The 25,748-nt window shown below is 39.5% G+C and overlaps 1 pseudogene; it reads left to right on the forward strand.

Moving 5' to 3' along the window:
• The first annotated feature begins 7,550 nt into the window (after nt 1-7,550).
• On the forward strand, nt 7,551-25,440 carry LOC149264570 (mannosyl-oligosaccharide 1,2-alpha-mannosidase MNS3-like; annotated as a pseudogene).
• Nucleotides 25,441-25,748: the final 308 nt, after the last annotated feature.

A 25,748-nucleotide genomic window follows, 5' to 3' on the forward strand; every position in this document is an offset into this window, starting at 1 on the left:
TTTTGATACGTGACAATGAACTTGCTTATAGCAGCGACATGACCTTGATATATGATAGTGAAATTATTTATAACAATGACAATAACCTTGACATGACATTGACCTTTGATATGGTAGTGATCTACTTGACATAATATTGATTTGTATGACAATGACTTGGAAACATGACAAGTGATTTACTTGACAATGATAATGCCCTTGATATGGTCGAAACCTTGTATGGAAATGACCCTTGGTATGGAAGTGACCTAAAGATAATGAAAATGACCTCAAGTCAGTATGATAGTGGTAGTATAAGGGTTGTATGGTAGTTTGAAAACGATATACATGGCATGGTATGGCAGTGCAATGATGTATGCCTTGACATAATAGGGAAGTGGTTTGACTTATGAGGATTATGTATGATCCCTAATTGGCCTAGGTGGCCTAATATGATTGATGTGTATCATTGTAAATTGTATCTGAGTTGAACATTTGATGAATATCTAAGAAGAAGAATCTAGTTGGGTTTTCCCCCTTGTGGGATTTTGCCCTAGTCTTTGACCTAAATCTTAGTGTATCTATTATGCATGATTTTCTTGTACTATTCTTTATTGTTATGTTTCTTTGTTGATTTTATTGTTATCTTTACATAGTTTCTAAGGATGAAATGATGTTATGGGGTGAATGTTATATTAAAATGTTGAAAAATTTTAAAAAGTACAATTATCTACAACAAAGATCAATATAGCCCTAAAAATTAACAATTTAGGGTTCAGTTTTGGACATATTTGTTGAATGGTTTTTTAAGTTTAGTTTGTGTGTGTTGTTTCACTTTACTCAAAAATAAAATATATTGACTTCAATAATGCATCATAAGTAATGGTTTTTTTTTTGGACCACGCATCTAGGCTCATAGTCAAATTTTGAATCAATTGTTACTATGTCTGCATTCGAAGTGATAATGATTATTTATTTAGTGTTACTGATATATGAAGAATGTTACCAATATGTGAATAAAATTTGAGTTTAAACATTTTATATTTTTATATGTTTCTCTAATTGACTTAGTTTTGTTGGTTTCACTGTATCCGATATTATTTTTATAAATTAATTTAAATAAGATTTTATAATATTGTTTTACTTATGTTATAGGGCATTTTGTCACATCTAGTCAACAACCCTACAAAATGGATCAATCAACATCCATGAACACCTTGTCATCATCCCTATTCAAATCCCTAAACATGACTCTCCCAAATCCCTTAGTTTCTGATCTTAACTGCCTCATTTCAATGCTTTTAAGGCCTAGCGCACCTTGGCCCTTTAGGGACATGTGTTCAGTAGTGGGTTTCTCCCTTCTGCACCTACTCTGATCAGAAACAGGTTTTCCCTTGTTGGGGGTGCGCTGATTCTAGAAATTCAGGAAAAATAAAAATAATCCAAAAGCTTCCTCTTCCAGAAGCTTCCAGGAGCTATTACAACCATTTAGGTTGGATAAGAACTTTGAATCCTATATGATCCTACCTTGGAGATTTCACCTTTTATCCCTTGAGCTCATCCTCCCCTCCTAAGTGGATCTCAAGCCTAGATTGGTAAATGGATAAGAATTTCTAAACTGTCACACTCTCCTATAAATATACAACCATCTACAACATCAAGGTTGACTTTTGGAGACTAATCATACCCTCATGTTGTTGCTTTAATCCTAAGAGAGTTATCATTTCCATGCATTAGGTGACATTCAGGTGTGCTTTGTGAAGAGGAAGGACAAGACATCTTGGGGAGATCTCTACAATATCAGCTTCCATTTTTTGTTGTTAACCCTCTCCCTTTCATATTAATACAAAGAGTATATCGTTTTCATGTATGTGTTATGTTATGTTTACATTCATATATTTCAATGTTGTGTTGATCCATTAAATATATCGATTATTTAATGCTACATAGATGGCATATATCTTTGGCTTGTGTTGATTGTTTGTGTAGGTTCTAATTATAGTGATCAAAGCTACGATTGGAGCTTACAAACCAAGAGGAGAGAATTACTTGTGACGGATCACAAGTAAGCATCTTTCCATTCTCCAATTTCTCTAAGGGGGGACTTTATATTCTTTGCTTTTTGTTTTTCTAGGCCAGACCACTAGGTTTAAGGAAGATACTTATGTCCGCAGTCATAAATTTTGCATAACGATTTGGCAGCCATACTGGGGACCGTTTCATTCCCTTAGTGGTTTCCTTGTCCCTAGTACTTGTTTCACCTCTTAAATAGACCTCCATTACCTCACTCAGCCTTAATTGACCTAATGAAGACCTTTCATTTAGCTTCATTGGAATTTTTGTGTCAGAACTTGGCCTTACCTTGATCAACACTCTTCTTGGTTTAAAGACAGAGCATTGTAGTGACCCTAGCCTATTATAGTTGATCACGCACTTGTGCATATTCCTTTTCATAATTGGGTTAGAGATATAAGAGAAGTGCTACTCTCTCTCTCTCTCTCTCTCTCTCTCTCTCTCTCTCTCTCTCTCATTCAATATTCTTTGTACTTTATGTGTTTTTGTCTTAAGGTGCTAGGGTTTCTTGGAGAATACACCCAAAAATTCATATATATAAAGAAGAAATGAAACCCATGAACACAATCACAACCTATCATATATTTCTTCATGCTTTCAAAAACCCTAGATAGGGAAAGCCAAGAGAAACCCTAGCTCCACCAAATATACTCCAACAATCAATCTTTTTTAATATATTTTTGGAATATCTTTGGTGGAGCTAAGGTTTCTATTGGTTTTCTCTATATAGGTTTCTAGAGAACTTAGAGCATTATATGATGAGTTGTGATTATGTTCATGGATTTTAGTTCTTACACACACATCTTAAGTTCTCAACTGCCTAAAATTGCGTTATTTCAGATTTGACTTCTAGCTTACCACTGCCTAACATACCTTGTCACTCCTATAAATTGTGTTATTTCAAAGATTTTACTTCCATATTTTCATAAATACAATTTCCTCAAAAATATAGTTTAACACTTCCATATTCATAGTTAGATAATATTCCAAGAATATATACATTTGTTGTATGGATCAACAATTGTCTCATGAAGAGAAATCACATCAGAAGTGGAAATTGAATTTGGTTGGGGAGGATATTAATTTATCCTCTCAAGTGGATAAGTCCTTTCTACTTTCAAAATAGAAGTTTTTGTAGCAAAAGTTGGAGGAAACAATGGTCCATATCAAAAAACAATGGTATCATTTAGCCCATGGATAAAGTCAGTAGCAGCCAGTGTAGATGTTCATAACTACAAAAATAAACTTTTTCTAGCAAATGGAAAACATCTTCCAGAGATTAGGATTTCACCCCCAACAAGGAAATGTCCAACATGCTTTAGAATAGATCCATAGGCCAGTGACAACATTGTTTGAGGAAAACTCACCCATAAAATATCCCCAAAACACTCCATACCTTGACACCTTCTCCTTGTCCCTCCTGCACTACAATTCAGTCACCAAAAAAACCATAACATGCCCTCAAATCCTCGTTGGTTTCGCTCCTTTTCTTGCGGCCAATACATAATAGGTCTCCTTCCTCCAACGAGCTCTTCTTGTTTTGTGTTCTCACTTTGGATGAGAGAAATGACACTCCAATCACCTAATATTTGTATCCAATATGAGGAATCCAACAAAATGTCATCATAGGGCTTGACAAGTTGTCATAACACTTATTAACATCAATCTGACCTTGACCTTGTGCCACCATGCCCACACATAAATTTTAAAAATTCATAAATCCATTTCTACAACTCAGAATCAGACGATTTTTGATGCGTCGGCTTCATCTCGATGAGTACTATCATCCTCATCCATCACATGTCGAAATGTGTCCATGGTTTTGGCCCAAACAATGATTGGTGTAAAAACCCAACCTTGAGTTCCAATCTCATAAGTGAATCTTGTGGTGCTCCCCCATCCAAACCCTGAACCCTAGGGCTTGGAGTACCTCCCAAGCTACAAAAAAATCAACACTCCCTCTTAGCGAGGGAGGTACTTCCAATACTAGGAAGTAACTCATCATCATAATCAATACTCACAACACTCGCCCATCTCTTGGCGCTCACCATCACAACAATAAAAAACTAAATTAGTCTTGGGTTAAGATATATAACTAGCTATTAAGTCATACAACTAAAAATGACTAACATGAATGATTAATTTAGTCTAGGAACAAAAATATGACTACCTAACAAGTAATACAATAATATGAATTAGTCATTTATGTTAGTCATTTTATTTGTGGGTACATGACTAGTTTATATGTTTCTTAGCCCTCATTACCGACTCACAATGATCCCTGAGACATTTAGGATGATGTACTAGTTTGGTGTGGACTAGGAGAATGAAGGATGTCTATCCTAACAAGGATGGATGATCAATGAAGTGTTCTAACACAAATTCACCAAAGCATAACACAATCTAGAAATGTGTTTGATAGTGTGTTAGCCATGGCAAGGAAACATCATTGATGAGTGTATTGAAGGTAAGTGGAAGCATGTTGCCACTAGGTACATGACCTTTAGAGAATTACAAGAAGTTGGTCTAGATGGAGACAACATAGTCTTACACTATGTGGTTAGTTATTCAAGTGTGTTGGCTTGATTGAGGAAGTGAAAGGTGTTTATGTGTGAGTGGTGATGAAATAACATCACCTATAATGAAACAAGAACTACAACATTTCCTATAGTTTAAGGTGCCTAACTTGGGTTCGGTTAGGACATGTTGGCTAGGCATAGTTCAAGTGATACAAGAGGTTGATGGTCATGAACAACTAGTAATGTCACGCCAATGCCATAAAACAACCAGGATTCTTGATTGGTATTATATGCTTAACTAGATTGAAAAGTTTACCCTCATGACAAATGGTATCAACACCATTTTTAAATGCAAAAATTACAAATTTTATCTTCACCATCAATGCCCTGTCCATTAGAGAATCAAATGAAGCCATGTTGATGAAGATGCCAATAATTAAAGTGGGAGGATAATGCAAGGATCTTACTTGAGGTGCCATTAGAAATGGTAAAATGGATGGCATGTCGGGTAAACATGGCTAAGAGTGGACAATGAGTTTATATGTTTGGTATACTTTGTGAGTGACTTAGGTTATTTCATGAGACAATTAAGATGGTGTACTAGTTTGGTGTGGACTAGGAAATCCCCTTAACAAGGGTTGATCATTGACAAAGCATTGTAACACAATCTTAGGGGAGGATGATGTAAATTGGTGATGTGTTGAATAATGTGTTAGCCATGGAAAGGCATCGCTATTGATGAGTGAAATGTAAGTGGAATCTTTTTTCCATTAGGTACATGATCGTTGAGGACTACAACAGGTTGGCCTTGATGGAGAGACCACAATTCCATATTGGGTGGTTAGTTTTTCAAGAGTTCTTGGTTTAAAGGAGGTGGTAGAATGTTTCCTATGGTTGGGTGGTGATGATGTAGCATTACTTACCACTAAATGGACATTTCAACATTTTTTATAATTTAAGGTGCTTCACTTGGGTTCAATTAAAACATGATGGTTAAGCATAGATCATTATGCCTAACTAGAAAAGTATATCAATGCTATGCAATGAATAAATTTTTATAATTATATAGCATGCTTAAATAATGACTAAATTTTTATAATTATATAGGAATGTTTTAAAATAAAATAAAAAGTTTAACATTGTGACACCTCTCTCTTACTCTCTTCTTCCTCGTCTTCTTTTGTTCTTTTTTTTTTAAATAATCATAACTTACTTTTATACCAACCTAGATCCATCTCAATTACAGATCTACCAAGCACTTAGAGGGATCAAATTGCTTTTCACTCTAAAAGAGATTTGCATCTCAAGATATTTGATCCCTCTTGGTGCTTGGTAGATCTAGAGTTAAAATGGATCTAGGGTAGTTTAATTATTAATTATAATTATAATTTAATTTAGTTTTTATTGGTTCAAAATGTTTAACAAAACAGTACAACATCTCTATTATGATGGAATTTTATTTATATTTATATTTCAATTTATTTATTTTTACAGGGTCAAAATGTTTAACGACATATTACAGTTTTAACTAGACATGGCAACATCTCTACCATAAAGGTTAGAAAGTCTCTAGTCACAATTAAAAGTGGAGGAACTAAATTTCTCTCAATAAATTAAAAACCTAAAAAACTAATAAAATAATATTAAAAAATTAATCAAATAATAATAAAATAAACTAATAATAATAATAAAATAATAATTTTTAAATGAAATTTGTCCCAATAAATTAGAGACCTAAAAAATTAAAAAACTAATAAAATAAAATAACATTAGGAATGATTTTCCATTGAAATTTCTTGCATTTCCCTCTCTTCCATTAACGACTTAATGGATGTCTTACTCGTCTCAAAGCGTAGAGTGTGGAGAAACCCACAAACTTGCTCGACCGAGATACTTCCCCATTTTTTTGATTGAGCCAGTGTTTTCTTGACCAGGCCGTTGTTTTGTGTTTTGTGGAGGCAACAACAACTATTTTTAAAACAAAAATATGTGTGGAGGTGCCATTATTGCAGATTTCATTCCCACCAACCGATATCGGCTATAACTCCCAGGGATTTATGGCCCTCTTTTGATATGTTGACTGACTTGTGCATCAATTGTAGAGCGGTGTGGGAACCTTTCAATAAATTAGGTAGCTTCGACAAGGCATACAAGTAGAAGAATACACCCAGCAAGAATTTTTTCAACTCGTCTCAAAGCATAGAGTGTGGAGAAACATACGAACCCACTCGACTGAGATGCTTCCTCATTTTTTCCAATGAGCTAGTATTTTCTTGACTAGGTCGTTGTTTTGTGTTTTGCAGAGGTAGAATCAACTATTTTTAACACAAAAAGATGTGTGGAGGTGCCATTATTTCGGATTTCATTCCCGCCAACAGATATCGATGTATAACTCCGAGGGATTTATGGCCCGATTTTGATATGTTCACTGACTTGTGCATCATTGGTAGAGTAGTGTGGGAACCCTTCAATAAATGGGGCAGCTTCAACGAGGCATACAAGGAGAAGAATACGCCCAACAATAATTTTTTCAAATCCAAGCATGAATTTTCTTTAGGTGAACTGCCACTATTAGCGATCTCTCGGTATTTAAGAAATTGCTATTGCTTCCTAGGGTTTTTTTTCCTCTATTTTTACTTTGGATAGGTTTTGTAGATGATGAAAATGAGGCGATTCCTGCTTTGAAGGATTTCGACATTCCTCCTTTCAAGGATTTTGAAAAGTGCTCAACTAATAGCAGTAGGAGGAAGAGGAGGAATTTGTACAGAGGTATCAAGCAACGTCCATAGGGAAAATGAGCTGCGAATATGAAATATCCCAGAAGGGGCATTAGGGTTTGGCTTCCACATTTTTTCCATTGAGCCAGTCTTCCTCGAGGACACATGTGGCATGGTGCGCTGGGATTTTCAGATTAGATGAAGGAAAGAGGAAGGTTTAGGGTTCAAATATTTGTAAGCAATGTAGCTGCGCATCAAGGCCATGGTGGATAAGTTTGTAAAGGAGCTGACAGAAGCTCTGAAAGATGATATTCAGGACAAGATTATGAAGGAGAGGGAGATGCAGAGTTACATTGAGGAACAAGAGCATGAAGTAGCTGAAAGAGAAGCCACCTCGAAAGCTGAAATTTCCTGTAGGGAGGTAAATATCTTCATTTAATTGTAAATCTCTTTCAGTCTTGGATATCTTACCTTAGCAATGAGTCCAAACACTTTACTCCTTTTTTTAATGAAATAAAACAATAGAAACCAACTTCTAAATAAAAAGTATACAACAAATAAATACGTATGATACAGTCTTATTGCAGAGATCGATACAAGATCCTTTGCAATAATCCCTTACAGCTTCCTCCGTCTGTTATAATCGATTGTTGGTTAGGGTTTCACCCTAAACTCTTAGGGGAATTATTCTAACTAGAAACCTTGGCCAATCTTTAGAATGGTCGTAAATCAAAAATAAGAAAATATTATTTTTTCTTTCTAAGTTTGAAGATTCTATACATTTCTTTATAACATAATTGGTGTTTTCTTTCACAATCCTATAAAACTTTTGGCAACGTTTTGTTAGATATACGTCAATTTTGTTTGCCAATGTTTCTAGTTTACCGAATTCTTTATTAGGAAAAGCTTCTCTTTTCTAAAGTATTCCTTGAGGATGCAATAGGATAAAGGGATTTGGGGAGAAAAAAACATGATCGGAAATGTTACAAAAGACCAAAAATCAATGTATACTTCCCAGTGTGAACCCTCATGCCATGCAACACTTGCAATTGTTCCTAGCAAGAAGTGAGTAGTAATCATAAGAATTGCTTTTATATTCATCTGTTTGTCCATTCACGGCCAACAGTTGGGCCAAGATATTGAAGGAATACATATTCCTTTAGATTCGTAACTACTCTTCTGCTCTGTCCAGTATTTAATGGAATTTTATGCCATGTAGGCAACTTCTGTCATGGAAGCTTGGTACTGCAACATGACCAGAGATGACTGGAGGCTCTCGCACTAGTGTCACCCCAGCTACCTGGTTTCTCCTCACCATCTACAATATATTGGGGTTCTTGTATTGGAGCTATATGTTGATAATTATGAAAACAATCTTGACCTTTAAAACATAAAGAAACAACGATGTTACAACTATTCGGATATAGTGACGATTGCATGAGGGCAGGTTGAAGATTATGAAGGAAAGATCAAACAACCATTTTTATTGTTGAGGTTGTTTGTCATCCACAATCTAAATTGATTTCTTTTTGTACACTATCGATAAGAAAAAACCCCAACATGAATGTTACAAATTCACTCTCTCCTAATGATAATATATAGCTTAAAGAATGAAATTTTCCCTCCAAATTTTCCCTATAAATTTTTTCTCCGATAATTTTCCCTCCAAAAATTTTGTTTCATGTATTTCCCTCCAAAATTTTCTTCTACAATTTATTGAAAAAATTTAACTAAAATTTACTTTCATTTTTCATTATATCTTTCATTTGCTTCATTTGATAAGTCATAACACCTATACCCATAACCTAAATTTTGTTTTCGGTTTGGTCCTAAATATCTGATTTTGTGTTTTTACCATCCACCTATGAGTTTGAATAGTGATGTGGATATATGGCATGATGGAAACCATAAGTCAAAAAATATTTAGTTTATGTAAAATAACAAAACAACCTCTCTTTCCCATAAAATAAGTTAGGATCTCTTGTCCACATTAGTGTAATGAATGCCTAAACAATGAAAATTGAAAAAATGAATAAATACAAAGAAAATAAAAGCATAAAGGCATCATAAAAAGGCTTATGTTAACGGTGTTGGACCCTCCAACATCTTAGGGGATCTCCTCAGTAAGAAGTCCCAACTAGACCTCAGATCATTTGGAGTAGGAGTCCTAGTGGTGGGTAGTAAAGTAGTGCCTTGACCGCGGTAGTGCGCAAAGGTAAGTATGATAACTTTGTCGGAAGCAAGTGTGTGACCTTGCAGCGAGTCAAGTGAGATGCATGGGGGTTCTTACACACGGAGGGGAAAAGGAAGTGTGTCCATTAGAAGCCTGTAATAGTACACAGCCTTAAAGGAACACACGAGTAGAATGACATCACAAGCTAGAAGCGGAATAGTCCACAATCCAAAGTGACGGGTTAACAAAACAACACGTCTTCAAAAATATTCATGCAATCACATACAAAATAGTTCATACACAAATGCGTAATTTAAATAACATACATTGATAAAGTAACTAGAATAGTCGAACTATAATAACAACATATGCACGAAAACGTGTTGGTTCAGTTATATTATTAAGGGAAAGTTCCATTCATACATACACCATTGACAGCCACTAGCCCCAATAGTGGAACATTACAATCAACACCACCTACTCATCCATAGAGATGTACTTTCTCTACACTGTGGAGAAGCCAAGGCTCATCACAATACTCTCCAACCCTTCTCTAAGCAATTCCTAGCCAAAACATTGGCTCCCAAAAGACTCTACTATGAGTTATGAGGTTCTATAAATAACAAAGGGTCGGGTGACCCTTGACATTCCCCTTTGACTCTTTGACTACCCTCATGACTCTTCACATTACATAGTGACTATTCACATTCCACTAATGACACTTCAAATTTCACTTACAATATATCTACAAATAATAATACAATTCCACATATACCCATGTGGGGAAAAATATGCATGAGTCAGCCTAAGGGGACAAACAACATCACTCAGAAGCTTGGGGAAAGACCAACTCGACAACATCCTCTTGATGGTATTTGGTGACGAATTGATACTGAGCTTGGTACTATGTTATGGTGTCCCCGTACTGTTTGGTGACGTCTTTCTGAAAATGGACTCTTTCCTTCATGGCTTTTGGGTATATGGTTCTAGAACCTCTGTCCAAATCATCTTGGAGCATGTGCAACATTTTCCTGAGTGTGGCTGGATCACCGATGTACTTATGCATGCTTTCTGCGCTCAGCTGCAAGTCATCATTGGTGGCCTCTCGCATCAACTGCTCCATGTACCTGTCGACCTCCAGTAGGAATTGGTTCTTCTTCATGGCTTGTGTGAGAGATCCAATTGAAGGGATCATGTGTCTCTTCACTATGACATCCAAACTCTTAAACAATCGAGCATAGGAAGCCTCAATTCTAGTGATGAGTGGAGGAAGTTGCTCATAGTTTCGGATCAACATCTAAATCTGTGCTTTGTCTAGATCTTTCTGCAGCTTCATTATCTTGTGTAAGTAAAGCAAGGCTCCCTTGTACCTCATTTTCCATTCTTTTACATGCACAAATAGTAACATGGATGCCTTTGAGAGTTTGGACAATCTTCACGCACTGTTGCTGAAAACCATATAGATGGACAACTTCCTTATGCATGGTGACAAATCTATCACACAGTTTCTGCAGGGTGGTCTCAAGAGCCGATACTTCAACAAGTATCACATTTCTCATCTCTTCCATATCAGATCTTGTGGTTTGTTATGTCCTCTTCCTGGCCTCATATAAGTCCTTTTCCATCTGATCATTCTCTGCTAACAAGAAGTTGATTGTTGAACTCGTGGCTTTTTCATAAGCCTTAGAAGCATCAACCATGGCAGTTGTATGTCTTCTAACATCTGACACAATCACCCTTTCCTCTATGTGTGCAGGTGACGCATGATCATCCGGGAGTTGCTTTCTTTGTGCCTATACTATCCTTTGTCGTGACTCATCAAATGACATATTGTACACATCCATCATTGAATCATCATCAAGGAGGAAAACCTCTCCTTACTCGCTAGGGACCAGTTCTGAATTTTGAGGTGGCAGAGATTGAGGTTTGACCTCGGATTCTCTCAGCATGAGGTTGGTGTCTTGGTCCTATGGCTCCTATTCCAACTCCATGTTCATTGTTTCAACCATCTGCTCAATCTGCTGAGTAAGTTCACGAACCTTCACCTACTCACCCTCTTATTCAACCTGGCTGCGCTGACTCCTCAACCTGTATAGGTGTAGTTTGCTCTATCATTGCACCTTGCCTTTCCTCCTGTTCTTGTTTTTTCTTTTCTTCCCTCTCTCTCGTTCTTAGCTCCTGCTCTTCTTTCAACTTCTTCTTCATTTCCTGCAAATTTCTCTCTACATCCTCCATCCTTTGCTTTTCTCTCTTCCTCCTTTCTACTCTCCTTTCACATTGTCCCCTCTTCACCTCTATCTACAAAGCTACTTTCTCAACAAGAGGATATTTTATGAATTTGTAGCTTTGCTAAACCTCTGCGCTTTCGACAATCTTCCTCTTGCCTTTGTCTTGTGCCAGTTTGTTGCTCACTACTACTATTGTTGTTGCTTCCTATGGTGTTGTTTCCTGTAGAGCTGCTTTCCATTCCATAGCCATGCGGACCGGTTCAATGAGTTTAGAGGATTTATAGAAATACCTCCAAGGGTCCTCCTCTAGCTAATGACATACCCTGTGGATCCATGGAAAATACATCTTCACACAGTGGTTCTTGCATATGTAGTGGGTATCATATGGATTGAAACTCTTTGTGAAAAACTCAAACTACTTCAAGTCCTCAGCCTCGACATCTTCATCCTTTAAGCTTTGGATCTCATACAATCTAATCCACAAAGGAAGAGCAGGCCATAGTTCCTTCTTCCTCCTATGAAGTCCTGCTGATAACCCTATGGAGATGTGATATGCAACCTCTTGCATGACCAAATTATCCATGGAAAACCTTGGTAGCACATGTGGAAGCTTCTCTCCGCCAAACATCCTGATGAAGGTGCCACCAGGTGAGGCATACCAATATGCAATGTTAAACAAAGCATGCATCGCTTCTTATGCCATGCAAGGTGGATCTTGTTCGAATATCATCTTGTAAACTAGGGTGATGAAGTAGTTAGAGAGCCTCACCATGACTCCTCGATAGTTGTACTCAGAGAGAGATTTGCAATAAATATTCACAACATCATCTAATGGTGTCCATGTCCAACCCATGCCAGGAAACTACTATTGGGTACAAATTGCATCAAGCAGGTACACAGACATGTAAAATCTCGCTTGTTGATCCTTGGGTGGACTTCGGGCATTAGACACATGCAATTTCAATTGAAGAGCCAACATATCATACAAGTGGAATGGCCTTGCTTCATTTTCCAACTGATCCAACACAATCACCCAACTTTGCAGAAATGTCCCCATGCTCTCTTAACTGTACGAACGACATGCAAAGATGATCAAGACTTGGTAGGACTTCCTGAGTAACTTTGTCTTGTAAACCTGATTGGGTGTTATCCTGAACTTCGACAGCTCTCTTACCCAATGCTTCAAGATGTCTCTAGTATTCACATGTTGTTGGGAGTATAAAAGAGTGCATCCATGCATTTCACTAGCTATGGTAAGTGATACATCTAATGATAATTTTCCATCCTTAAGGCAACAAGTTGTGTTCCACTGGAACTTCTCAATGTCATCATGTCGGGATCGGTATGTGAGACAATCCACTGAATGATATCCGCACATGGGAAGGCGGGGTACCTACATGCAACCTTGTACAAGCTTGAATTGTGGAAGTTGACTTAGACCTGTCGATATTCCATATCTTCCTTGAAATTGCCTGCAAATATGTCCTCTGTTTCCTGCCATATAATATTCATTTCCTTCTCTATGAACAGTTGTGTGTCTGCATAGACTGGCAAGCTCATGGAAACCTATTCAACTACATCTCCAATACTGCTCTCAACTATGTCCTTTGATCCAACTCTCTTGGAAACCATGTTTCCTATATTGCTGAGAAGTTGTTCAACAACTGTTGTACCTGGAGACAGAGAGGACACTCATGGCATGCAAATGTCAGCTTAACATCAAAAATCACTTCAATGACCGATCATGCAACAAACTGGGTAACTGATGGGTAATATTGTGCAGTTGTGACTCTCGGAGAGACTGACTATCAGTTTGATGTGCGCATTGTTCAGTCCTAGCTGCCACTGGGAGGTGACTGATGACTGGAACTATGCAATGCACAGTCTAGTCTGATTGACTAGTGACTGGAACTAAACAATGCACAGTTAAGTCTGGCTTTAATGTTGGCTAGGACTGTGCATTGCGCAATCCCAGTGGGCAACGCTCTGGGACTGGCTTCTGGAACTATGTAGTGCACGGTTGGAGTCAATGACTAACAACCTTTGTGCAATTCTTGGATCCAGGGTAGAGCCTTGAGATCCAAAAATGTGCAGTGCATGCAGGGCAGAGCTAGATCTAGGCCAAGGCAGCCCAGTTCTACCCTAGGGCAACTTGAAAACGAGTAGATATGGATGTGTGAGCAAAGGATGGTGAAAATCTAAGTGAATGGTAATGCATGCAATAAAAAAAAGGTAGGAATTAGTCAAACAGACAAACAATGAAGCTTATGGGGAGATTCGTCACACTAATGACTGTTAGTGCAAAAAATGGGTTATGGATGCAATGCTAAGGAAAGGCAATGAAAAACTTTAAAAAACACCTCTACAAGATAAAAAAAAATCAAAATGCTAGTGTTCATTCAATAAAATGGGAAAAACAACACACTCAGAAGCCATGCAAACAAAAATGACAGGAAAAGCAACAAAAGACTAGAAAAGCAAGACTTACTCGGAAAAGTTCCTAGATGCCTTGAGAATGCTAGAGCTCCAAGATCAAATGTGAGAATGAGCTAGGGTCACATCCATTAAATAGATTTTATAATTTTATGGTTTATGACCCATAGGCCAAAAATCTAGGAAAAAGTGACAAGTGGTGGTAGTTTCTAAAAAAAGATACAGTGTAACTCCCACTGCTAAAAATATATCCCTATTTTTAAGGGATGCTTTTTCACTTTTTTCTTTTTATTCTTTTTTCGGGAAGGGCTTCCATGCATGCAAGGAGAAATTTCATAGTTCTTGGGGGGGGAATCAGGAAACCTGTCAGTACATACATCATGCAACAGATGAGGGAATGCTTCTACACAGTTCCTGCACTGAGTGGCTCTGATTACCTCTCATGCTCTGTGCAGTTTCCCAACTGAAGACAAGTTGCTAGTTGGGTCTGTGCATTTCTAGAGCTATAGTATCCCTAACTCGGAATATTCCTCAAACCCCAGCAAAATCTCAACCAGGAAAATGCACAAGTGGTATAGTAGCCGAGAAAATCATAGAGATATAATAGTAGTGTAGCAACAATAATGAACATATGAAATATAAACAGATACACACGAAATGCAACGACAAATGCTGAGCCATTTTATTATACTGAGTAAAGGAATGAGTACAAAGGTGATCAGAAGGACGGCACCTCGACTTGCACAAGGCAAATGAAGAAATACACTCAGAATAACAAAGGAATGGCCTCACACTGATCTGCGTCCCAGCTGCTGGAAAACTGTCGTGCTGCTGCTGCTACTAGAAATCGAATGAGGATTTGGGGCTGCTCCCCTCCTCAGAAAAGGCTGAAACTCTGGAATCGGACTCTACTCAAGAAACCCAGAAAAACCCAGAAAGCTTTTCTGAAATGGCTGACCCCTGAAAATCACCCCCTTGGGGTTTTGCGCAGTTCCTCAAAGACGCTGATGAAACTGCTGCTGAAATGCTGATGAAACTACTGCTGGAATGCCAATGGAAATACCTTACCCGAGCAGACACTCGAAGTCCCCCAGGGCTAAGGGTGAGATCTCCAAATGGAGACACTCAATGCACTAAACAATGTTGCAGACTAGCTAAACAGCTAGCGTGCTCTAAGTCGAAATGACTATCACAAATGCTCATAACTGGAATGATCAAAATGAGGGGGCTCCTTTCTCTTTTATAGCCTTTGCCTCTCTTAATCCCAAGGCTCACCTCCTCCTGTGTGATTCCCCTCTTGCCACGTGTTCCTTTCCTCATGCACAGTTCCTCCATGTGTCTGCGTGGGCTCCATTTCTGTGTCCCCTTTTGGCCCCCTTGGCTCCCCTTTAAGTCACAACATTGTGCTACTAGGAAGTGACTTTTTTATTCTAAAAGTGAGTTATGTCCCCCTTCCTCAATTTTTATTTACAAATAACTATAGAAGGCAAAAATTGAATAAAATCGAATATTCCAATTAGCCATGGATAATTATGAATATTACAGTCTCCCCCGACAAAATGTTGCTTGTCCTCAAGCAACTGAAGTGATGGATGCTGTAAGATCTGCTCACTCTCCCAAATGGCATCCTCATCCGGCAAATTCTTCCACCTCACCAAGAATTCCCGAGTCGTCCTGCTTCGCAGCTGCCTCTCCCTGGTATCAATGATAACCTCCGGCTGCAATACCAAATGCCCCTCATCATCCATGGGTGGTAGCTCATCTGTCACTGTCACCTGCTGCCCCAATGCCTTCTTCAGGCATGATACATGAAAAATGTTATGAATCTTGTTGCCTTGGGGCAACTCCAATTCATATGCAACCTGTCCAATCCTGTGTATCACCCTGTATGGCCCATTTAAGTGGGGCTTGAGCTTCTCAGCCCCCTTCTGCTTTAGTGATGACTGTCGGTATGGCTGTAATCACAGGTAGACCATGTCCCCTACCTCGAACTGCCTCTCCACCTGACCCCTGTCGGCATACAGCTTCTGTTGGTTCTGTGTTGTAGCCATGTTATCCTTGAGAGCTCGGAGGATATCCTGACTCTCTTGGATCCAAATCTTGGCTCTAGGAGCCCTGCTATCACCAAACATCACGTCAACAAAAGATAAAGGATGATACCCATATAAGGCTTAGAATGGCGACATACCAATGGACATGTGATGTGAAGTATTGTAGCAGTACTCCCCCAGATGCAGCCATTTCAGCCATGCTTGTTGCTGCCCACTGACATAGTTACGCAAGTATCCCTCCAGCCACTTGTTAACTATCTATGTCTGCCCATCCATCTGTGGGTGATAACTGGTACTCGGTGTCAACTCCGTCCCCACCAACCAGAAAAACTCCTGCCAAAACCCCCCCATGAAACGGTTGTCCCTGTCACTGACGATGGTCTTAGGAAGACCATGTAGCCTGAAGATCTGTCTGAAGAACAGCTTGGCCACTTGTGCTGCTGTATAGTGTGTGGATATGGCAAAAAAATGTGTGTACTTTGTCAGTCGATCAACGACGACAAAGATACAATCCTTGCCCTGTACCATGGGCAACCCTGTGATGAAGTCCATCGAAATACTCTCCCATTTCCCCTCCGAAATGGGAAGAGGCTGCAATAAACCCGCGGGATGGCTCATCTCTCCCTTGTTCCTCTGGCAAACATCGCACTCCCAGATGTGCTGGAGTATGTCCTCCTTGAGGCCCTTCCATGAGAACCTCTCTCTAATGGCCCTGTAGGTTTTGGTAAACCCCTGATGTCCTGCCAAAGGTGAATCATGTGATGCCTGGAGTATCTTCTTCTTGAGCTGAGACCCCTCAGTCAAGAAGATCCGGTCCCTGTAATAGATGATCTCATCGACCACCCTGTACCTGTCATCTGCCACCTGCCCATCCAGAACCTCACATGCAAACCTGTCCTTGGAGTACTCTACTAAGAGTTGAGCCCTCCAATCTGTATCCAAGCTCATAAGAGACAACGTGGCTGGTCTACGTGAAAGGGCATCTGCTACCACATTGTTCTTACCCTTGACATACTCAATGTCAAAGTCATATGCTTGGATCTTACTGATCCACTTCTGCTGCCTCTCCTGTAGCTGCTTCTGCTCCAAAAAGAACTTGAGGCTGTTGTGATCAGTCCTCACCCTGAACCTGTTACCCACCAAATACTGCCGGTACTTAGCCAATGCATGCATGATGGCCAGCATCTCCTTGTCGTATATGGAATACAACCTCTTGTGCGGAAGGAGCTTCCGGCTCTCAAAGGCTATAGGGTGACCTCCCTGCATCAATACTACACCTATCCCCTCTCCCGATGCGTCACACTCCAAAACAAATGGTTGCGTGAAATCTGGCAATGCAAGCATTGGGAAGCTTCTCATAACCTCCTTGAGCATATTAAAGGCTCGTTGTGTTGTATCCGACCAACTGAAAGCCCCCTTCCTCGTCAAATCTGTCAGGGGTGCAGCAAGCAGTGAGAAACCTTTGACGAACTTCCGGTAGTAAGTATAAATGCCAATGAATCCTCGAAGTTCCGTCACGTTTCTTGGCTCTGGCCATTCTTTGATGGCCCTGATCTTCTCCTCGTGGACCCTCACTCTGTCCACCCTTATGATGTGTCCCAGATACAACATCTCTGTCAACCCAAACTCACACTTGGAGAGTTTAGCATAGAACTGCTACTCCTATAAGATATGCAAGACTGTCTCAATGTGCTGGAGATGCTCCTCCCAAGTCCTGCTGTAAATGAGAATATCATCGAAGAATACCAACACAAACTTCCTCAAGTGACTACGGAAGATGTGATTCATGCAAGACTGAAATGTAGCTGGGGTGTTGGTTAGCCCAAAAGGCATCACCAAGAACTCAAAGTGCCCATAGTGACACCTGAAGGTGGTCTTGGGAATGTCATGCTCCCTCACGTGAATCTGATGGTACCCAGATCTCAAATCAATCTTTGAGAAGTAATGGTCCCCTCTCAACTCGTCCATCAACTCATCGATCCTGGGTATGGGGTACCTGTTCTTCAAGGTCTTCTTGTTCAGGGCCCTGTAGTCAATGCACATCCTCAATGTACCGTCCTTCTTCACTAACACCACAAAAGAAGCAAAAGGACTCGTGCTCAGTCAGATATGCCCAAGAGCCAACAACTCCTAGATAGCCCGCTCAATCTCATCCCGATAGGCCTTGGGGTGCTTATAGGGGGTGGTAATCATGGCCTGTATGCCCTGCTCAAGCTCGATGGTGTGCTCAAACCCCCGATCTGGTGGCTGTCCTAGTGGAATCTCCCCAAACATTATGGCATACTGATCAAGGATAGACTGTATCTCTAGGTGTACCGTCTGCCCTGTAGTCCTTGCCTCTAATGGACGCAGCTCCACTGCCCACTCTATGTCTCCCTTTTGGAAGATTGCCTCCATCCGATGAGCCAAAACAGTCTGAGGCGGATATGTGTGCTGTCCCTGTATCTTCTCATGCCTCCTTGTCTTCTCATCATCCCACTCCATCTCCAGGGTCTTCCAATCTGTCGTGACCTTCCCTAGAGTGATAAGCCACTGAACACCTAGTATCATGTTGGTGTCCAGAATATTGACCATGAAAAAGTGGTCAGTCAATGTGTAGGTGCCCATCGTCACTGAAAGCTCTGGAACATAACGAGCACACGTCATGGTCTAATCTCCTGGGACCAAGACTGAAAACCTATCGAAGCTCTCTTTCTATATACCTCTCCACTCAACCATTTGGGCATTGATGAAGTTGTGGGTCACCCCACTGTCAGCCAAAACTAATACTCTCTGGCCATGTACTGTCCCTCGTACGCATAGCGTCAGATACTTGGGAACTCCTCGCAATGCAGCAAGGGCCCCTCCAGTGAGTGCAAAAGATGCACCACCTGTTGCTGGTGGTGGTGGTGGCAAAGGACCCTGTACGGCATGGCTATCTCCTGCCTCCACATCATCCTCGTCATCCTCCTCTCCATTTCTCTCAGAGAAGACCTCAATAAAATGTGCTTTTCCAGCAGCACATCTATGTCCTGGTGCCCATGGCTCCTGACAAGTGAAGCACAACCGCTTCTTCTTCAGCTCCCTCCTGGCATCATCGTCAAGCTGTACTCATCCTGGATTCCCCTTTGGAGGTGGAATCCTCACATCCTTCCCCTTAGACTGGAAAGTCTGTCTCTGGGGGTAAGGTGTCTGGGTCCTGGGTAAGACATCCTGTAAGTCCCGGGTCCTGCTGATAGTGTCCTGGAGTGTGGCTAGTCTAGTGGATCGGACTAAACCCCGAAGTGGCTTTGCTAACCCCTCAACATACATATAGACCCTCCGTGCCATGCATAGGTCTGGCACCATCACAGATACCCTCAAGAAATCTGCAATGTAGGTCTTTGGGCTCCCTATCTGTTTGAGCCTTGTCAGCTCAACAAAATGCTTCTCTGGATCCCTCCGATCAAATCGCTCCATCAGTCTCCTGGTAAACTCGGAATATGTCATCACTATGGAGTGCCCTAGTGTAACCATCCCATGAAACCACCAATCCTGGGAATCACCATCCAAATGCAATGTTGCCACCTTGATGGCCTCTGTCTCCGACATCTGGTTAAGGTGGAAATAAATGTCCAGCTTCTCCACCCAAGAATTTGCCGAACTGTTTGATGAACCATCAAACGTAGGAAAATGGAATCTACTCACTACACGGTGGGTGTCACCATAATGGTAATGTCGGTACCCTCTGTGATGGTCGCAAGGTCCACTATCCTGCTGGAGCTAAACAAAATCTCTGAATGAAAGGGCTTCCCTGAACTCTTGCCCATAGGCCTGGTACTCTACAAAATAATCGCCCATATGTCCGGACTCTGCCTCCTGCTGGGCTACAGCCCCGTGTCGGCTCTTAAGAAAGTGGGCATGGTAGAGCATGTAGGAGCATGTGAGGCCACCTGCTTCACAGTATCACGCTGCTCTGGCAAATGGTGGGATGCGCTCGATCCCTCACCAACCTGAAAAACCCATGGGCTCTCGCGCTGTTTGGCTTTTACTGCCGTGAATCTTTGCCCCATCACCTCAATCTCCCTTGACAGATCCTGCACGGGTTTGAGGAGCATATCTGCAAATCTCTTCCCATCATCATCTACCATCGGATCCTCCTGCTCCGCACCCACCACAAGCTCCCCCTGTTCTGCATCCACCACCAGAACACAGTGTCCCTCTTCCTAAGTGTTCTCCAACCTATGCCCAGTGTCTCTGTATCTCTAACCTTTGTAATAGATATAGGATTTTTCCCCCGGTGTCATAGATTGCTAGCTCCACAGGCTGAGCCAGATCTATGCTTTGATACCGATGTAGTATCCCTAACCCGGAATATTCCTCAAACCCCAGCAAAATCTCAACCAGGAAAATGCACAAGTGGTATAGTAGCCGAGAAAATAACAGAGATATAATGACAGAGATATAATAGTAGTGAAGCAACAATAATGAACATACGAAATATAAACAAATACACATGAAATGCAGTGAGAAATGCTAAGCCATTTTATTATGCTGAGTAAAGGAATGAGTACAGAGGTGATCAGAAGGATGGCACCTCGACTTGCACAAGGCAAGTGAAGAAATACACTCAGAATAACAAAGGAATGGCCTCACACTGATTTACGTCCCAGCTACTGGAAAACTGCCGTGTTGCTGCTGCTGCTGGAAATCGAATGAGGATTTGGGGCTGCTCCCCTCCTCAGAAAAGGCTAAAACTCTGGAATCAGACTCTACTCAAGAAACCCAGAAAAACCTAGAAAGATTTTCTGAAATGGCTGACCCCCGAAAATCAACCCCTTGGGGTTCTACGCAGTTCCTCAAAGACGCTGATGAAACTGCTGTTGAAATGTCGATGAAACTACTGCTAGAATGCCAATGGAAATACCTTGCCCAAGCAGGCACTCGAAGTCCCCCGGGGCTAAGGGTGAGATCTCCAAACGGAGACACTCAATGCACTAAACAGTGCTGTAGACTAGCTAAACAGCCAGCGTGCTCTAAGTCGAAATGACTATCACAAATGCTCATAACCGGAATGATCAAAATGAGGGGGATCCTTTCTCTTTTATAGTCTTTGCCTCTCTTAATCCCAAGGCTCACCTCCTCCTTTGTGATTCCCCTCTTGCCACGTGTTCCTTTCCTCCTGCGCAGTTCCTCCATGTGTCTGTGTGGGCTCCATTTCTGCGTCCCCTTTTGGCCCCCTTGGCTCCCCTTTAAGTCACAACGTTGTGCTACTAGGAAGTGACTTTTTATTCTAAAAGTGAGTTATGTCCCCCTTCCTCACTTTTTATTTACAAATAACTATAGCAGGCAAAAATCGAACAAAATCGAATATTCCAATTAGCCATGGCTAATTAGGAATATTACAAGAGCCAAATCTAAATGTCGGGTTGAACTACGCATTTCCTGAGAGCAAGGTTGGTTTCCCTTTAGGACTGTGCAGATTTCCAAGGTAGTGCAAGAACCAAATTGTTACCAAGTCACGGGGAGGTCATCTTGTACCTAATCAGCAAATAAAATAAGATAACACAAGTTGTACAACAAAATATAAACTTGACGAAAGCTCAAGTACATGGGTAGTGCAAGACAAGCTGCTAATATTTTAGAAGGAAGGCTCCAAAACGAAGCGAAGGAAAAAATTTGTAGGGTGGTTGTAGCTGCTACAACAGCGTCGTATGCAGATAGGTGAAGATAGAAACTTCTTTGTGGTTGTGGAAGCTCACTAGAATAAAAGAAATGCTTTTGATTTATTAAGTTACTCTATCAGGGCTATGGATGCTTGCTGGTAGTGGAGAAACACCAGAAACTCACGTTAGGTTTTCAATATAATAAACCCTCCATTATGTTATTTGTGTCATCATCAAGGACTCATGAGTGTGAACTATTAGTTTGGTGTGTAACGATTAACATGACCTAAATGTGAGATAGATGGATGGCACATCTATAGATGGTCAAGTAGCTCAAAGCGATCTCACATCATTTTCAATAATTTATATTTTGAAGGGACGAGGGAAGAGATGTTGGATTCCACTAGTGATTTTCCAATTGTTGTAGCTACTACAACATGCCCCAAAATTTTCACCCTGTACATTGAAAATTTTGGATCCCCCCATTCTTTTACAAGTTTTCATGGTGTTCTCTATTGTGTTACTTAGTCATACTCTTTAAAGTGGTACAATAATCACAAGATGCATTCCTTGGATGAATCCTTGTTAAGAATTGATCAAGCAATAACCCCTTTAACTCAGCGAAATTTACACAGTAGAATATTTATTAAAGATGGAAATCATACATCCTTTGAAAGAATGCTTTTCTAATCTCTTTTTTTAGGTAATTTTATTTTGGTTACTTGGTTGTAATATTTCTCATGATGCAGTGGGTTGTTGCTCACCCAACATATTTCATGGAATTAATGTTAGTTCGTGGCTTTGCAACAATTTTTCTTGTAGCTATCCTGACGAGCATATGCTCTATTGAAATGACCTAGAGGGAACAAATAGATATGGATTAGTTGCTCTTGTTTTCATTCCTCTGAGCATCACATAAGCTAGCCATGATTCTTCCTTTTAAAATTAAGAAATTTTTTCCATTCCCATTACAAGGAAACATCATTTACTCCATTGAGCAAATATTATTGAGATTGGTGAAAAGTGGAGAGGCCAACTAAGAACACTAATGTTTATAGGAAGAGTGGATATATACCCCAAGCTATCAAAAATGAGGCCTTTTTAAAATCAAGAATGGCGAGGAATTTTCTTTGGAATTTTGAGAGGATGCATCAAGGCAAATTGTGATTTGTTTCTAGGTGATTTGAATACTTACAGTTCAGGAAAAAGGAGCTATTCAAATATAGGACATATTTTGAAAGGGTTGTGATTTTGGCATTTGTGGATATCTCAAATCACTTGACATGAAAAATAATAATGATTAGATCCAATCAAAGTATGTGAATAAGAAAATAAAGGTTGGAAAGTTTAATCTAGTCAACATTGTTACAAACAAAATGTAGGAAATGGGGATTGGAAAATGGTTGAGAATATTGTCTTGAACAAAATTGTGCCCCTAGTTAATCAAGAAAGTTGTAAGAAACAAATCTTTACAGAAATACAGGGTAGTTTCGACCATCATTTAACAATGTTGATTACACTCCTCAAGAATCTTCATCGAATAATGTTGGAGAGTCCAAGTAGGAGCATAAAATTGTAAATCACTCTTACAATGATTTTAATTGTAGTGAAGTGTAATCAGGGCTTAGAATGATAAAAAATATTTTATATAATCTTATCTAAATTTTTTATGAAAGAAAGTGGTGCAAATGTATAGTTGCAAGAAATTCATATTTTGTTCCTCCTCCTAAATTGCCCAACATTATTTAAGCTCTTTTGTGGCTACAAAGAAGATATTCAAATACATTTCAATAATATAAATATTGTCATAATCATTTCAAGGATGGAGGGCATAAGTAAAATGGTTTTGCAAGTTCTATCTGATTTCTTTTCTCCCACATTCCTTGATAAATGCGAGTACAAACCATGTGGGAGTGCTTTACATGTCCTAGAAGTTATTGTTGCATTTGGAAACATAGGGGTAGCAAGCCTATTAAGTTCCGTGTAGTTAGGTTGCAAGGATGCACAAAAGTGAAAAATATGCAATGATTCAAGAAAAGGTGTAATTAATGATAAGAATGTGGATAGTCATAGAAAATATGCTACTAAGGATGAGAATGTGCCTTCCGAGATTTTTCTCCTTAAATTTATAATGATGTAGATGAATACACTGAATATTCCAATGTTGGTTGTAGCTCTCATTAATTTTGAGCCCGATGTATATGAGAAGGATGATGCTAAGGTGGATAATGATGCAAATGAAATATTCAAAGACAGAGTTATTTTGATTCAAGAGGAATTCCCATTGTTGCATAGCCTTGCTTCTAACCCTAAATATGGTACTTTTGTCTTGCAAATATTAACAAATACCAAATCTCAATTGAGGTTGTTTCTTAGTTTGGTCAACAAGATAACTCTTTGAAGAAAAAAATTTTGTTGAATCTCTCAGAAGGAGTCAATAGTGTTTGTGCCCCATCGCAAGGAGTCAATAATCTTTAAGCCTCATCGCAAGGAGTTAATAATGTCTAAAATTAATGGCAAAGAAGAAAGACTAATAACAACTCAATCGTAAAGAAGCTAGACAAGTAACAAGTAATCACAAAGAAGCAAGGAAAATCGTGACTAATAGCAAATAAACATATATAATAAAAGCTCAATAAAAAACATGAAAGTGAAGATGCGATGTCACAAAAATGGAAGTGAAGATGTGACATTTCAAGAAGTTTCATTACTCAACTTATTTACATTGCATTATCCCTTCATCACAAGCACAACTAGGTTGATCATAGCACGACCTAGGTCACCTAACTATGACTTCTTGTTTCCTTATTGCATCCTCATTCGCCTAATCACGACTTTCTATTACTCGCATCTTCACTCATTGCGTCATGATTTACCTCATATTATTGCAGCTTATGATCTCATTAATCACATCGCACCCTTTTTTCCCAATCACGTCACAACTTTACTCCCTTCATTGCAACTCCCCTCAAGAATCATATTGTATGACAAGTTCATTGTCAATTTATCTTATATTGGTCTTGATGATAATTTTTATGAGGAAGGGTATTGGATATGAGAATATCTTATACTAAGGCAGAATGAGAAAATTCAAGTAATTTTTTCTAAAACTACAATTTGTATCTTGGGTGGCATTCTTAGTTCTTATAATCTTAGTGTTGAATAAAATGAAGTGGTTAGAGAATGGGGCTCCATCTCTGTGCTTCATGGACCCGAACCTATGATATACTTAGAAAGAGATAAGGATATCATAGAACACATAATGTTTATTTTTACATCTATCTCAACATCTATTCCATTCTCAAGATGTTGTTCTCTGTGAAAGATACACACATCCAATGCTAGGTGAATTAAGCAGCACTTCAAAAGTCGCATTTGTACAATTATAGTTTTGGTACCTTAGTAAATTTTTTGGTAATCCGAAGCATAGAAAAGAGGAAATGAGGGTGCTTAAACACTTTAAGACTCTCCCAAAGGTGGATGGATTAGTCTAATTTATATCAATCCACAATCTCGATAGTTTAGTGGAGAAAATATCATATTGAGATCTCACAAAGATAACTATTATGAATATATTGTTAAAATTTGTATTCAATAGCGGGGTACACATCACATAACTAAGGGTAAAAGATATTATCAATGAGATTGTGAAAGATTTCAAGATTTTTTTTCTAATACTAAAGCTGATTCTGGAAGTTATAACTCTTTGTCTGAAGTGGCAATGTTTCATCCTATAATAAGAGATAAAATGGTAAATTTCTTCTAGATGAGATTCTCAAATACCTTTACCTTCTCTTTGGTGATAGCGATATACTCCCTCTAGATAAGTATGCTTTCAACACAACAGTTCACCCTTCACTAGTCAGCTTGCAAAGAATTGAAAATTCTCATTTCCAAAGAAAAGTTCATATCACATAGTACCCCAAATAAAGAGGTATGGGACTCCATACA

This window comes from Pinus tabuliformis, chromosome 6, assembly GCF_031772625.1.
Source record: "Pinus tabuliformis cultivar Carrire ecotype Pingquan chromosome 6, CPIR1, whole genome shotgun sequence".
Classification (NCBI taxonomy): domain Eukaryota; kingdom Viridiplantae; phylum Streptophyta; class Pinopsida; order Pinales; family Pinaceae; genus Pinus; species Pinus tabuliformis.